General features: G+C 36.0%; 1 long non-coding RNA gene across 1 annotated transcript in view; it reads right to left on the bottom strand.

The window, feature by feature from the left end:
- LOC119259406 (uncharacterized) overlaps positions 1 to 14,483 on the bottom strand; it is a 114,339-nt gene that overhangs the window by 38,104 nt on the left and 61,752 nt on the right. The window lies entirely within an intron of this gene.

Here is a 14,483-nt window from a genome sequence, read left to right as displayed (position 1 = left end):
CAGATGAAGAAGTCAACCTGTGATGGAGACTCAAAGATAGCCTTAAGTGATTGCAGAGAGAATGCTGCAACAATAAAGGATATCAGACTGTCCAAGAAGAGCTAAAATAACTGATCAAATGTGCCCTGTTCTGGAAAGAGCATGCCTTTGGAAAAGGTAACCCTCTGTAGTAAAGACAGCCCTGGTGAGACTGAGAACTGTTGAAAACATTCAGAGTAACTGAAGCAAAAGGATCTTTCTTCCAAGAAGGGGTATCTGAATGGTGCTCACCATATCTAATATTTTTCTAAACCCTAAGGGACATCTGCTTACAACTACATAGTTTGCTGCATATTATGAGGAGCTAGCCAGTGAAAAAGAACTAGGTCATGAATAAATAATACTTTCTCTTCTGGGTTCTGAAAAGGTAAGGGAAATTTTCAAGAATGCTGCTTCCTTTCAAAAAAGAAAAAGTGAACTCAAATTTGAGCTCAGAACTGGACAAAGAAAGTACTGAAATGCAACCCAACCTTAAAAAAACCAAAATATTCTTGAGAAAAATGCTATTATCAGCATGAGACACAATCTGAAAACCATGCCTTAGACAGAGTGTTGTGGAAGTGCTGAAGCTAATTCTCGATATAAGATAGATATTCTAAAAGGGGATTGTAGTGGATTATGTTGTATATGATCTTGTTTCTTCTTCAGGACTAAGTCATCCTTTTCTCTAGCTTCCAGAATACAGTTGTAGGGAGCAAATTCATCCAAAATTATATAACCTTCTGGGCAGAGCAAACACAATAATTATCAATAACTAATGGAGAAAGAGTGTTAATGTGTAGGTTGGGCACTCTTTCATCAATTTGGGGAAATAGCCCTGAAAATGCATTCCAGGTCCTGAATTTCCCATGGCCTTAGCTGAGGCACATGTTATAACAGAATTACAGTTCAACTTTTTCCTCTGCCCAGTCCTATATACCTCATTCATTTACTGTACATTCCCTAGAGCACTCCTCAATAAAGCTTCTTCATGGAAATTTCCATCTCAGAATCTATTTCCCATGGACCCCCTCATAAGGAACCCAATCTTATTACATGTGGAATACCAACAAACCTACCATACCGCAGTGATGTATTCATTAAATCTCCTCTGTGGTTAAGCAGGATGGGAAATCAGTGAAAGGAGGCACAGGATGTAATTTGTGTCTGTCTTCTGTCAGCTAGGTTTAACAATAGGAGATACTTTTATATTACTGGGCTCTCTAATGGAAATAGTGATTATAGTATCCCAAAGGTAATAGAAGGGAAAATGACAGTACTTAATAATTTGAAAGGAATTAGGGAGATAGTTACAGCTGCATTATCACATCTTCCTTAGCTTACACCTGTGATGATATAATCATGTGGTCCTAGATGGCCAACTAATAAAGGAGAAAAAATACTAGACATGGTACATGGGTGAATTAACTTGGTTCAGGTACACAATTACAGAATGAAGAGTGAGATGTTACAATTCCAATCACAAGTGTACTTGAGAGACAATATTGAAAGATATCTTTCTAGTGTACTACTTTGTGTGGAAAAAAAAGGTGGCCTGAGGCAGTGGTAAATGACTTAGCCAGTTGGTTGAATCCTGGGAAGAAAAAGATTAGAAAGCTGAGGACAAAGTTTTCTGAAAAAAAAAAAAAAAGTTGCAAGGACACAAAATGTCAAGAGAAACGTCATGCTCACTGGAGAAGATCCACCAAGGGAAAGACATTAAATGAACAAGTAGATAGATGACTTGTGCTCAATGAGCTTCTGTACCTTGGGCTGGCATAATGAGTTAATAGGCAGAAAAACTAGGAAGGCAGTAATAGAGGTTAGGCATGAAACTGACTATATGTCTTCCCACTGACCCAAGTTGGTCTATTTTCTTCCACTGGTGGTGTCTAAACTCTTAGCAGTAGTGACCAATGTTGAGTTGTTTATATAGCACTTTATCTTAAGAAATTTAATCAGGCATTTCAGAGGAATTTGATTACACTGAACTACTTCTACTCAGAAAAGTATAGTTAGTTGTTCAACGTGACTGATATCAACAAATATTCGAGGAACATGTTTGCCTAACTTTCCCATAAAACATTGACCAGCACTGCTATCTGAAGCTTACCGAAAGTTTCATCCATAAACATGAGAACGTATGCAACAACTCCAAGTATAAGAGAACGATTTTACAGCAAAGGGGGTGCAGTTGGCATTGACCATTGTATTTACTCTGTAGACTAGTAAAGGGATGGTGATGCTTATAAAATATATCCTCCAAGGATGGGAAATATCTAGGAAATAATATACATCTTTTATCAGTGCTCACTGTTTCCAGCACTATTTTCCCATAGGTAGAATTTATTTATCGAGGAACCAAAGGGTTGAATAAGGATTGGCTCTGCTTAACATTACTTCTAGTAATGTAATGCACTTAGGTAATTTATACTTCTTGTCCCTAAAAATTTAGGTTCTTTAGGTCTGTGGGTTCTGATTTCCTAAATAAATAAACAAACATATTTATGGACAACTAATCTTTGACAAAAGAGCAAAGAATATGCAATGGAACAAGGACACTTTGTTCAGTAAATGGTGCTAGAAAAACTGGACTGCTACATGCAAAAGAATGGGGCTAGACTATATCTCAGACCATGCACAAAAACAAACTCCAAATGGATGAAAGAATTGAACATAAGACCCGAAACCAGGGCCTCCCCTGGTGGCGCAGCGATTGAACCCTGGGCTGCAAAGCTGCCTGCAGCCCCTGCAGTGCCGGTTTGATCCCCGGCTGCCAGCGAGGGTCCCACATGGCACGACAGACCTCTCCTGCTGCACCTACTGCTCCCCTCAGCAGTGTGTTTCGTCGGTCTGCCTGTTCTGTTCCCCGCTCTGGTAAAACCTCTCATCCTCCCACGCTTCTGACTGTACCCAGTACTTGTATAAATAAATAAATAAATCTTTAAAAAAAAGACCTGAAACCATAAAATATATAGAAGAAAATATAGGCAAAACACTACATGACATACAACTCAGTAACATCTTTAAAGGCATCCCTCAAAGCAAAGAAAAGTGAAGGAAAAGATGAACAGCTGGGACTACATCAAACTAAAAAGCTTCTGTACAGCAAAAGAGACATTAACCAAAACAAAGAGACACCCTACTGATTGGGAGAAAATTTTTGCACACAATAAAGCTGATAAGGGATTGATCACAAAGATCTACAGTGAGCTGACTTGACTCAACAAAAACAAAGTAAACAATCCAGTCAAAAAATGAGCAGAAGAGCTAAAAAGACACTCCTCTAAAGAGGAAACACAAATGGCTAACAGGTATATGAAAAAAATATTCAACATCCCTTTTAATCAGGGAAATGCAAATCAAAACCACAATGAGATACCACCTTACAACAGTAAGAATGGCACATATTAAAAAAAAAAAAAAAACAGGAAACAACAAATGTTGGCGAGGATGTGGTGAAAAAAGTATTCTCCTATAGTGCTGGTGGGAATGAAAACTGGTCCAACCACTATGGAAAGCTGTATGGAGTTTCCTGAAACTACTAAAAATGGAACTACCATATGACCTAGCAATTCCACTCCTAGGGATCTACCCAAAGGACACAAAACGTTAATTCAAAGGGATACTTGCACCCCTATGTTTATTGCTGCACTATTTACAATAGGTAAGATAGGGAAACAACCCAAATGCCCAAAAGCACATGACTGGATCAAGAATACACACACACACACACACACACACACATACACAATGGAATATTCCTCATCAATCCAAAAAGACAAACTCATGTCATTCTCAGCAACATGGATGGAGCTGAAGAGATCATGCTTAGTGAAATAAGCCAGAAAGAAAAAGAGAAATATCAGATGATTTCACTTATAGGAGGAATGTAGGGGAACCAAATAAGGTATCAGGAAAAATTATAATAAATAGAAAACCAAAATTAATAAGCAACTATAAATCAGAGACATTCTGAAGGGGGAGGGAGAGGGATCAAAACAGGGGCGGGAAGAGCACAAGGGACTATAGTGATGGTACATGGGTGAATTGGTGATGGAAATTTATGGGGACTACACCTGAGAGGACAAAACATACATTGTACAAAAAGGGAGAATGACATATTATATATATATATATGTATATATGTATATACATACATATGTACACACACACATACACACACATATAAAAGACACAATAGAATCCCATTGAAATTCAGGCTATGATTGCCAGTCAGTCATTTTAAACTCTTCATGTCAAAAGACAAACAGACAAAGAAAAGAGCTGTTATAATGGCAGGAGTCATTGACCCTGATTATCAAAAGGAAAAAGAGTTGTTGGAAATAGGAAAAAATATATGTGGGCTTCTGGCAATCCACTGGGTCTTTAGCAGTCATATCATACTGAATTTTGGTGGTAAATGGAAAAGTATAAGAGTCACAACCTGAAAAGGACATGCTGCTGGGAACTCACACTCTTCAGGAATGGAGGTCTGGGTAACTTAACCAGGTAAATGACCTAAAAAGAAAATGTGCTAAATGAAGGTGAGAAATCCAGATTGGTCAGTAAAGGAAGAAGAAAATTATCATTTATAGCCTTGAGACAAACTGCAGCAACTAGCAGTTGTATTCTATCCCACCAACATTCCCAGTATGTTTCCTCAGATTATGGAGACTCCCAAAATCTCCCATTTTAAGTGGAATTACCAAGAAAAATTAATTAGGTCTGAGAAGTGCAAGGAGGACTAGATTTCCTCCTTCAGAAACAATACACTTACTATTCTAGCACATGGGAGTGCAGACTATTGAGAGTTTGCCTTTCATCCTTGTCCATTTATTTCCCTTGGCCGAAGGGATTTGGATCACACAATCTTTACCTCTTTCCAGTGTGACACTAAAAATAATGACTTGTTGATGCACACAGGCTAACATTTAACATCCTGATCTTAATTTGAAGGACAACTATAAAGTATTCCAGCTCCAAAAATCTAGTGAGATCCACTGAAGCATATATTGAAACTACATCACTGTTCAGCTTCCATCTTCTGCCCCAATCTTTCTTTGCTCTCTCACAGGATTTTTTTTCTCCACAGCACTACACAATAAATCTTCCACATGAAAATCTATAACTCTGATTCTGTTTCCTGAGGAACTTATTAAAATAAAGTCTAAGCACAACAAGAGTTCAGGTAGAAGCAAAAGCAAATTCTTTCTAAAGAAAATCATGCCTAATTTAGGCCTACAAGATTAATATCCAGAAGTTTTTTTTTTTTTGTGGGACCCTCGCCAGCGGCCAGGGAATGAACCGGTGCTGCAGAGGCTGCGGGCAGCCTTGCAGCCCAGCGCTCAACCACTGCGCCACCAGGGGAGGCCTTCCAGAAGTATTACCTCAATATTAAAAAGAAACAAACAGCACACAAGGAAACAAGTCAACATGAGAGTTGGAATCAATCTTATTATTGGAACTACCAGAAAAAAGAATATAATTTTGAAGATAGCAAGAAAAAAAGAGACGCATCACATAGAGGCTGGCCATCTCCCCATAAAGCCTTATGTCAATTTCTTTCCTGAAATTTTGCAGGTCAGCAAAGTGTGGGATAATATATTAAAATTACTGAAAGAAAAAATGGTCAAACAAGAATACTATATCTGGCAAAGCTATCCTTCAGAAATGGAGAAATACAAAATTTCACAGAAACATAAAAGTTGAGGTTGTCAGCATTACATCTGCCTTAGCAGAAATGTTAAGTGAAGTTAATAAAGTTGAAAAAAAAGGATGCTAAATAGCAACAAGAAAATATACAAGACCCTAAAGCTCACCATGAAAGTGAGAATATTTTCAAATTCAGAAAGTTCTCTAATGTTGTGATGCTGATTCATAAATAGTTATGAATAAAATAATAAAAAACATGAAATCACAACGTGAGAAAGCTAGAGGAGAATATTGAAGTGGCTTGAAAGGTTAAAGAATAAGTTATTAAAATTTAAATTTAAAATTAGTTTCAATGAATGGATTAAGTATTAAATTAGCCCCACTAAAGAGAAAAACATTGAACTGAAAATTGGGCATTAAAGACATTAACAAAAATGTACCACATACAAAAAGAGAGCCAAAATATGTAAGCAACAAGCCTTAAGTGATATGAAGCATTAAATATGAAAGTCTAAAGACATCTAATCAAAGTCTAAGAAAGATAAAATAGGTAGGAGAAGGGTCAATATTAAAAGATACAAGGATGGGAATTGTTTTAAAGCATTAAAACCACTGGATCTATAAATACATAAATCATATCATATACTTGCAGAATAAATAGCTATAAATTCACACCTACACTCATTCTAGTAAAACTGCATAAAGTGATTAACTATGAAGATTAAATCAATCCAAATGGAAAGAAAGTTCACTTATGCAAGAATGATATATAGGCAGAATTGTTAGAGAACATAGCCATTATCCTAGAATTGTGACCCTGGTAAAATTATCTTTCAAGGGTAAAAAAATACATTGTTTAGATCCAATGAAGGAACTTGCTTTTTTCCCTCTTTTTTTAGTTGAAAGATATATCTTGGAAGTATCCAGTGTTCTTACCTGATAATCAGAAACATAAATTACATTGTGATATAATATATTTAGTACTTTGTTATCTGTGCCTTTAGTTTAGTTATCTATTTAAATTCATGCAATTATTTTTACACGCAGAGGCCCTACACCAGACTGCTGCTACACTACAAATTATGCCTTTGGACAAGATATAAGCATAGCTCTTTCTCAATGCTTACATATCCTAAAACCCCTGTCAAGTGTGCCCTGTCATCCCCAGGTAATGAAATAACCCATCAGCAGTTTTGCTCCAATTAGAGCTTTGCTAAACAAACTCTCCACCTATCACCTCTCACTCCTCTGCATATAAGTGGTAAAATCATTTTACAGTCAAAGGACTTACTTAATCATCCTCCCCAATCTCCCTCTATGCAGTGTCTTGAACTTAACATAAAAATATTCCAATAATTGGACCTCAGTAATTTTTAATATTAAAAAGATAAGAAATTGTCTAGTAGACATTTTTGTTTTATGTGAGGCTGCTTAAAATCAGCTCTTCAGATTGAATGGCAGTCCTGTGATAAATTGAGATTTTAGCTGGTAGTTGTTTAACACACTATTTTTCCATGACAAATATTTTCATAATTAGACCCCAAAAATATAATTTGAATTAAAAGAGAGAGAGTGAAATCATTTGGATCTAAATGAAATAAGCCCACTCACCTACCTCTCAAGCTAAAAGCTATCTCAATGGCTTATTATATGATGAAAATTAGGTTTAAATGGTTTTCCCAGCAGCAAACAGATCAGCTAATTTAACTTTTCAGCAATAGTCTTCCATTTTTTGCACTTAGCAACATCATCATATTAGTTATGGAGAAACAATTGGCTGTACCAGACTGGGGTAAAGATGCAAATTCCCTCAAGAGTGTTAAATGCAGTGAACACTTAATTGTAAACCATAAAGAAATAATCAGCTCTTCATATAACTTTAAGAATGTCCTATCCAGATGCCTCTTGGAATGGCCTGTCAGAGAGAGATGATCAATAGAGATAATAGATAGACTGGTGCTTAAATGCCCAGTGGATACGGAGCCACACAGGAGCTGATATTAAACAGGAGACAGAAAGTTCTTGCTACAGCTGACTCAGAGAATTTCTTCCATGGAATTGGCTATTGAGGCTTTGAGAGGGGAAGCACAGTTGTGGCATAAAAGTATATTAAGTCTTCCCATGGTGGCTCAGGCAGTTGAGCGCACCGCTGTGAAGCTGTCTGCAGCCTTGCAGCGCGCATTCAATCCCGGCCAGCCAAGGAAAATCCCACATGGCGTGGCAGGCCTCTCCTGTCTCACCTGCTGCTCCCCTCAGCAGTGTATTTTGTCAGTCTTCCTGTTCTGTTCCCCTACTCTGTCTCTGGTGAATCCTCTCACCCTCCTGCACATCCGGCCTGTACCCTGGTTCTTATATTCATGAATAAATAAATATTTTTAAAAAAGTATATTAAATCCATATTCCACAAAGTCTACTTGAAAGAATCTTTGTAACCTGCACTTTTTTTCTAAAGATTTATTTTATTTATTTATGCATACAAGAACTGGGGTGTAGGCCAGAGGTGTGTGGGTTGAGAGGATTCACCAGAGACAGAGTGGGGAGCAGAACAGGCAGATCTACTGAAATACACTGCTGAGGGGAACAGCGGGTAAGACAGGAGAGGTCTGCTGAGACATGTGGGTTAGCTCCCTGGCTGGGGATCAAATTCATGTGTAAGTGGCTGACAGTAGCTTGACAGAGCTGAGACTTTAACCGTTGTACCACCAGGGAGGCCCATAACCTGCACTGTTGATAGTGCTACTCATGAGTGCCTCTTAAACTCTGGACTTAAACCTAACCATTACACTATATTAATTAATGTGCCTTGGGGTAAAAGGAATCCAACCTCAAATTTTATATCCAATGAAATCTTCAAAACTCTGAGATGTCTTCATTCACTCATTCATTTACTTATTCCTCCAATGTTTCTCTCTACTCACTTTATATTGGCAATGCATTAAGTTCTGAAGACAGAAATGGATAGTACTGACCATTCTTTGTTCAAAATCTACTAAAGATGTCAGAGAAAAATAACAAGAGTAGACTGAAGTTTCACTAGAATCAATTTTAAATTATGGTTAATCATTTGTTGGTTGGTTAGTTTTTCAGTTTTCCAACGGAAGATACACATTTTTCCTAGCTTTTGTATTCACAGATGGAAACAATGAGCAAATCTAATCTAATATTTATTATATTCAAATAAAGATTTTTCTCAAAAATTCGTGTGCTAATTTGGCAAAGTAATTTTAACATTTAGATAGTCTGAATATCATCTATGAATAAATCATCTACTTACAATATTTCTGATGACTAAATGTCTTTCATATTCTTATTATCTTTTACAACAGAAAAACCGAACCAGATAATTAGAAGCCTATTTTAACTCCAGCCCCATCATTACCTCCTAAAGGGTAGTCTACCCCAATTGGCCAGGAAAGAGCACATTATATACTGTTGTTTTACTCCATTTCTATAGGGAACAATCGACCCATCATGTGAATGAGAAATCATTAACCTATAAACAGCCAACCCTACTGTACAATTTCTTTACAGACAGAAAACTATAGGATAAGATCATGAATTTATAGAAAATCACCAGATGAATCCAGAAAAAAAAACAAAAACCCTGAGAAAAGCATGACACAGTCATAGACTGAGTGAAATAAAATAGTTTAAGTAGATAATTTGAAATTGATTTTAAAAATGCAGAACTAATATTGTCTACATAGACTTAGATACAAATCCTTCATGAGAGCTATGCGATATTTCCACAGCTGATTTTTGTGAGCTTTCATTAAGAAGGCTATGTTAGATAATTGTTTTATTAAAGATTATCAGCTTTTCCAGTTACCACTTTTGAGTCACAAAAGAGATTATTATTAGCTCTAATTATTCTTAAATATTTACAAAAGAAGCACTAAGGTAAATGTGTACCCTGAAGGGATTTCAAGATCATAAAGATGCGTTAATATTGACATAGCACCCGTCACTGCATAATTGAGCCATCCCCAAATGACAGATGGATTTTTAGGCAAACAGGTGCCTGCTGCTATGGAAAGTATTTTCATCTAGTTGGTGATTATAAACATATTGTTGTCAACAGGAAAAACATTTCTGTTTGTCTTAACCCATGTATCTGGGGTTTTTCTTTGTTTTAGTGATTCAGAGCCAGAAGTTGATTAGAATATGGTAGAATTTAATCTTTTCTCTATTTTGCTATGTCTCCTTATACTTACAAATATTTAACCAATTTACTTCATTTTTATGATACAATGCAAACAATTTGTTTGCTTCCTTTTTCCTATCATTATGATTTAATTTCACAGGTTGTATAACATCATGAAGGTCAGAAATATTACTTCTATTTCTGCCAGCAACATCTGAGAAACCAGAGAAAATCAATTATACCTCTTTGTTTTAAAGGGCAGTGAATGGTAATTGAGAAAAGTAATTTCATTTTTCTGCTTATTAGTGTGTTACTGAATACATTTGGATTGTTAGGGATTAGAAAATTACATTCTACACCATTTATAAGGGATATGATGCCTTATCTCACTCCTCATGTGACTTGAGTTGGCAGGCAGAACAAGAAGTGACACTCCATTGGGACAGACTGGATATTCCAATCACAACATGTAGATGTCACTTTACAGTTTAGATTCATTTCCATTCATTGCATTTAATTTAAACTTTGCCAAACCTGTTTCACAATAAAAATAATACTAACATCTGATGATACCATTATTACCAAAATCTACCAGAGGTATAGTGATTTTGAATAGATTTCAAAATCCATTTAGAGTCATTGAGACTCTTCAAAGACACTTCAAGTAAATACCAGAGGAGAGAGACTGAGAGGAGGTTTAATCTACAACTGACAGGGTTATATTTTTTATATCTGCTTACTATAAAGGAAGCATTCAGTGCAGTTAAATTTATCAAGTATTTGCTTAATAATTACTGGGTATACTGCACTACACTATATATTCTGTCATATGCAAAAAAATTTAAAAAAGCAGGTGATCGAATTCTTGTCAATTTCATCAATGATTCAAAAAGCACTGGACAGAAGTTAGAGAAAACATGAGAATAAAAAAAAAATCCCAATGTGAATGCACAAACAAAAAATGAAACAAAAATACCTTAAAGTGTATCATTTTTGAACCTGCCCTAAAAGGTATGATAAGACTGAAGAAAGACAGGAAAGCACAATATTCATTGTCCACTATGTTAGGGGAATTAGATGCAGGCTCTGTCCTTGAGTTTATAATTATGGGAGGAATTCATAGTCCCTTTTAACATAGCAACAGGACATAATTTCAATTAGTAAAATGTATCTTTGGCTTCATTAAAGTATTTGGAACAAGTGAATATCTCTAAATATGGAGTTGTGTATGAAATTAAAAATTCAGAATAATCAATTTGACAGCGATCTCCTTATGGTGGGTTCTCATCTATCTATAAGCAATGAAAAGCCTCTTCATCATTTTATCATTTTTATGTATATTTAATGAATATAAAGAACATTAAACTGCCTCTGTAAAATAGCAAAATTTTATTTTTCTGATCTTACTCATGATTAGATTTCTGATAGTTTTTATTCACATTTCATTGTTCCTTCTCATTAAGTGGTGGAGAAAATAGGAATTTATCACTGAAAATATGCATATATAGTTTGAATCATACCATTTCATGATTTTTTTCTAATAGTATATTTTATTCCTCAGACTGACCTCAAAGTTTAAGGAATTTCTTCAAATGTGCCTGAGTGGACAGCACTGTCAAATTAGAAATCAAGACATGCTTTGGGGCCTCCCCGGTGGCTCAGCGTTTGAGTGCTAGGCTGCGAAGCTGCCTGCAGTCTCTTTAGCGCTGGTTCGATCCCTGGCCACCCGCAAGGGTCCTACATGGTGCGCAGACCTCTCCTGCTGCGCCAGCTGCTCCCCTCAGCAGTGTATTTCGTCAGTCTGCCTGTTCTGTTCCCAGCTCTGGCTCTGGTGAATTCTGTCACCCTCCCGCGCTTCTGACTGTACCCAGTGCTTATAGAAATGAATAAATAAATCTTTAAAAATAAAAAGAAATCAAGACATGCTTTATTGGAGGAATCCACTGGGAAAAGAATGGTAGGGAAAATTAGTGTGGTCAGTGCTAGTAAACTAATCACCACAGAAATAGCTCAGCTTACTTATGGCAGACAGGCAAAATTACAGTGAACTATTTGATTCAACTATGCATTATTTCCTTCCTTAAGGCAAAGTAATAAAAGTTAACATTTCACTTACATTGATGTGATATAATGCTATTTGTGAAGGTGTTTGTAAAGTAGCCATAAATAGCTTTTTTTTTTTTTAACTTTGCTGGCATGGATCAACAATTATATGAAACTTACCCCATTTTAAAGGCACTTCTTTTTATTTATTTTTCCAGTTGTCCATTTTGTATGTAGAAATCTTAAAGAAATTATTTAAATGGGTGAAGGAAATTTGGCTTATGATAAATTTCCTTTCTGGTTTGTTTTATTTACTTATTTCAAAACTATTCCTCCACATTTCATATTTATACAGTGTCCTTAAAACAAAATGGAAAAGATGTTTACTCTTTCTTGAAAGTAAGTAAGGAGTTGAAAATATGGTGACTTATTACTATATGTCCAATTCACTCTCCTATCCTAGATTTCAAAAGAATATATCCCCTTGCTTACTTTATATCTACTTAGATATTCTCTCTAAGAGAGAAATCAGACTTTAGGTGGGTGTGACCTTACTACAATCTGTATCAACCATTCAATTATAGGTAAAATTAATAGAATAGAAAAAAGCAAATCAACAAGGACCCTGAAAAGCAAACCATGGTGTGTAGGGGAGGGAAGTCAACCCTTGGAGAATGGCCTGTACAGAAATAGGATTTATTTTCCCTCTTTAATTCTTAGCTCTGATCCCAGGGAAGCCCAACTACAGAATATGCAGAGAAGTAACTCTGAGAGAAATATCCTTTTTCTGTCCAGGTGATCAGGAAAAGACATTTTATGAACTAGGACGTGTGGGGGAAATTTTCAAATTTTTTCTTTTGCTCCATTTCAGCACTGTCTTATCTCCAGTCTCAGAGCTGCACTACTACAGCAGCATAACGTAAAACTTCTGTCCACCTCTAAGAAACAGAAGAAACAGAAGAGCTTGCAAAGTACTTCTGAAATTCAAAGAATATAAAGGGAAAACTCATAGTTATTTCTCTTTTTTTCTTCCCTGTTTACCCTGAGGGTGACCCCAATGTTACAAACCAACATCATATATAGGGGGCTAAAAATTTTAGATCCTGATCAGAATTAGGAAAGGGGACTGTTAGGTTCCAATACTATGACAGAAATCTTGACTAATATCTCTAATATCTCAATAAAGCTGTTTTGCTTAAAAAATAAAACTGGGATTTACTATCTTTGCTTTTGTACTAACTGTATAATGGGGAATTCCTTGATTGGTAATCCCTTTATAAATTGCATTCAATTTCTAGCATGAGGAAATACAAAATAGTGAAAATAAAACAATTCAGTGAACCAAGTTATTTTGGGCAATGAATTTGAAAAGAATTCAAATTTGTTAAGAATTCAAATTTGTCAAACCCCCAATCTCCTTTTATCAAATCTCCAGCTCTTAATAGTCCATGAATACATAAAGATTATGGGCCTCCCTGGTGGCACAGGAGTTAAAGGCACAGCTGTATCAGGCTATCTCCAGCCACTGTATCACGAGTTAGATCCCAGGCCAGTCAGGGAGCTAACCCACATGGTGCAGCAGACCCCTCCTGTATTGCCTCCTGCTCCCCTCAGCAGTGTATTTCAGTAGATCAGCCTGTTCTGCTCCCCAACTCTGTCTCTGGTGAATCCTCCCACCTCCCCCACAACTCTGCCCTAAACCCCAGTTCTTGTATACATAAATAAATCTTTAAAAAATACATAAAGATTACAATATGACTAACATTTTGAGTATTAAAATATGCTCTTTTTAAATGTGAATGCCATTGTATGTGTTGACTTAGTAAATTAACAAATAAAATTCAGGATATCACAGTCATGGGAGTGCGTGGTTTGTACTAAAAGTATCTTCTAGACACATCTAAAGAAAGGATTGTTGATCTGAAAAGAAAGCTAGAATCAGAGGTCATAAATAGAAAGCCTGTTTAGAAGAGCCCTAGAAATGGGTAAAAAAGATGAAAGACCTGGAAGCACTACCGTTTGGTCATTTAATGAATTAAAATCAGTGTGACTAGAAAATCGGAATATGAGGAAAGATGAAGATAACTGATTAAGTGGTAGATAAGGGTCATGACATGTGAAGACACATGAAGACAATCTGACTTCATTCTCTAGTAGTGTGAATGCATTACAGAACTTTGAGCGACAAATGATATAATAATATTTGAATATTTAAACTATTACTTTTTTCATAATGTTGATGGGAGAAATTATTTAATAATATTGATTTAAAGACAATTTTAGCAATATAATTAAAAACATGTAGCCTGAATTTCTCTAATATAACTGGGGAAAGAGCAATAGAAAAATCAAGAAATACCTAGGAGATGATTCAAGTGAAATTGGGAATGTATTAGATGTAAGAATGCAGGGATGACAGTTAACATATCCCTCTTACCTCTGCTGTTACTCTGCTGACAAGGAAGACAATGGTGCCATTTTTGCAAGAAAATAAGTTTGGAAAATTAGAGAAGTCAATACAGAGCCCGTCTTCAAACATAGAGAGGGAAGTGCCTGAAGGAGATATAAAAGTAGGCAACACAGATAGGAAACTCAGGACAGTGGTTAGAGCTAGAGACAGGGT

The sequence above is a fragment of the Talpa occidentalis genome, unplaced genomic scaffold (genome assembly GCF_014898055.3).
Source record: "Talpa occidentalis isolate TD23 unplaced genomic scaffold, MPIMG_talOcc4v2.1 talOcc4.5, whole genome shotgun sequence".
NCBI lineage: Eukaryota > Metazoa > Chordata > Mammalia > Eulipotyphla > Talpidae > Talpa > Talpa occidentalis.
Note: the sequence above shows the minus strand (reverse complement) of the source record. Positions and strands in the feature narration are given on the sequence as shown.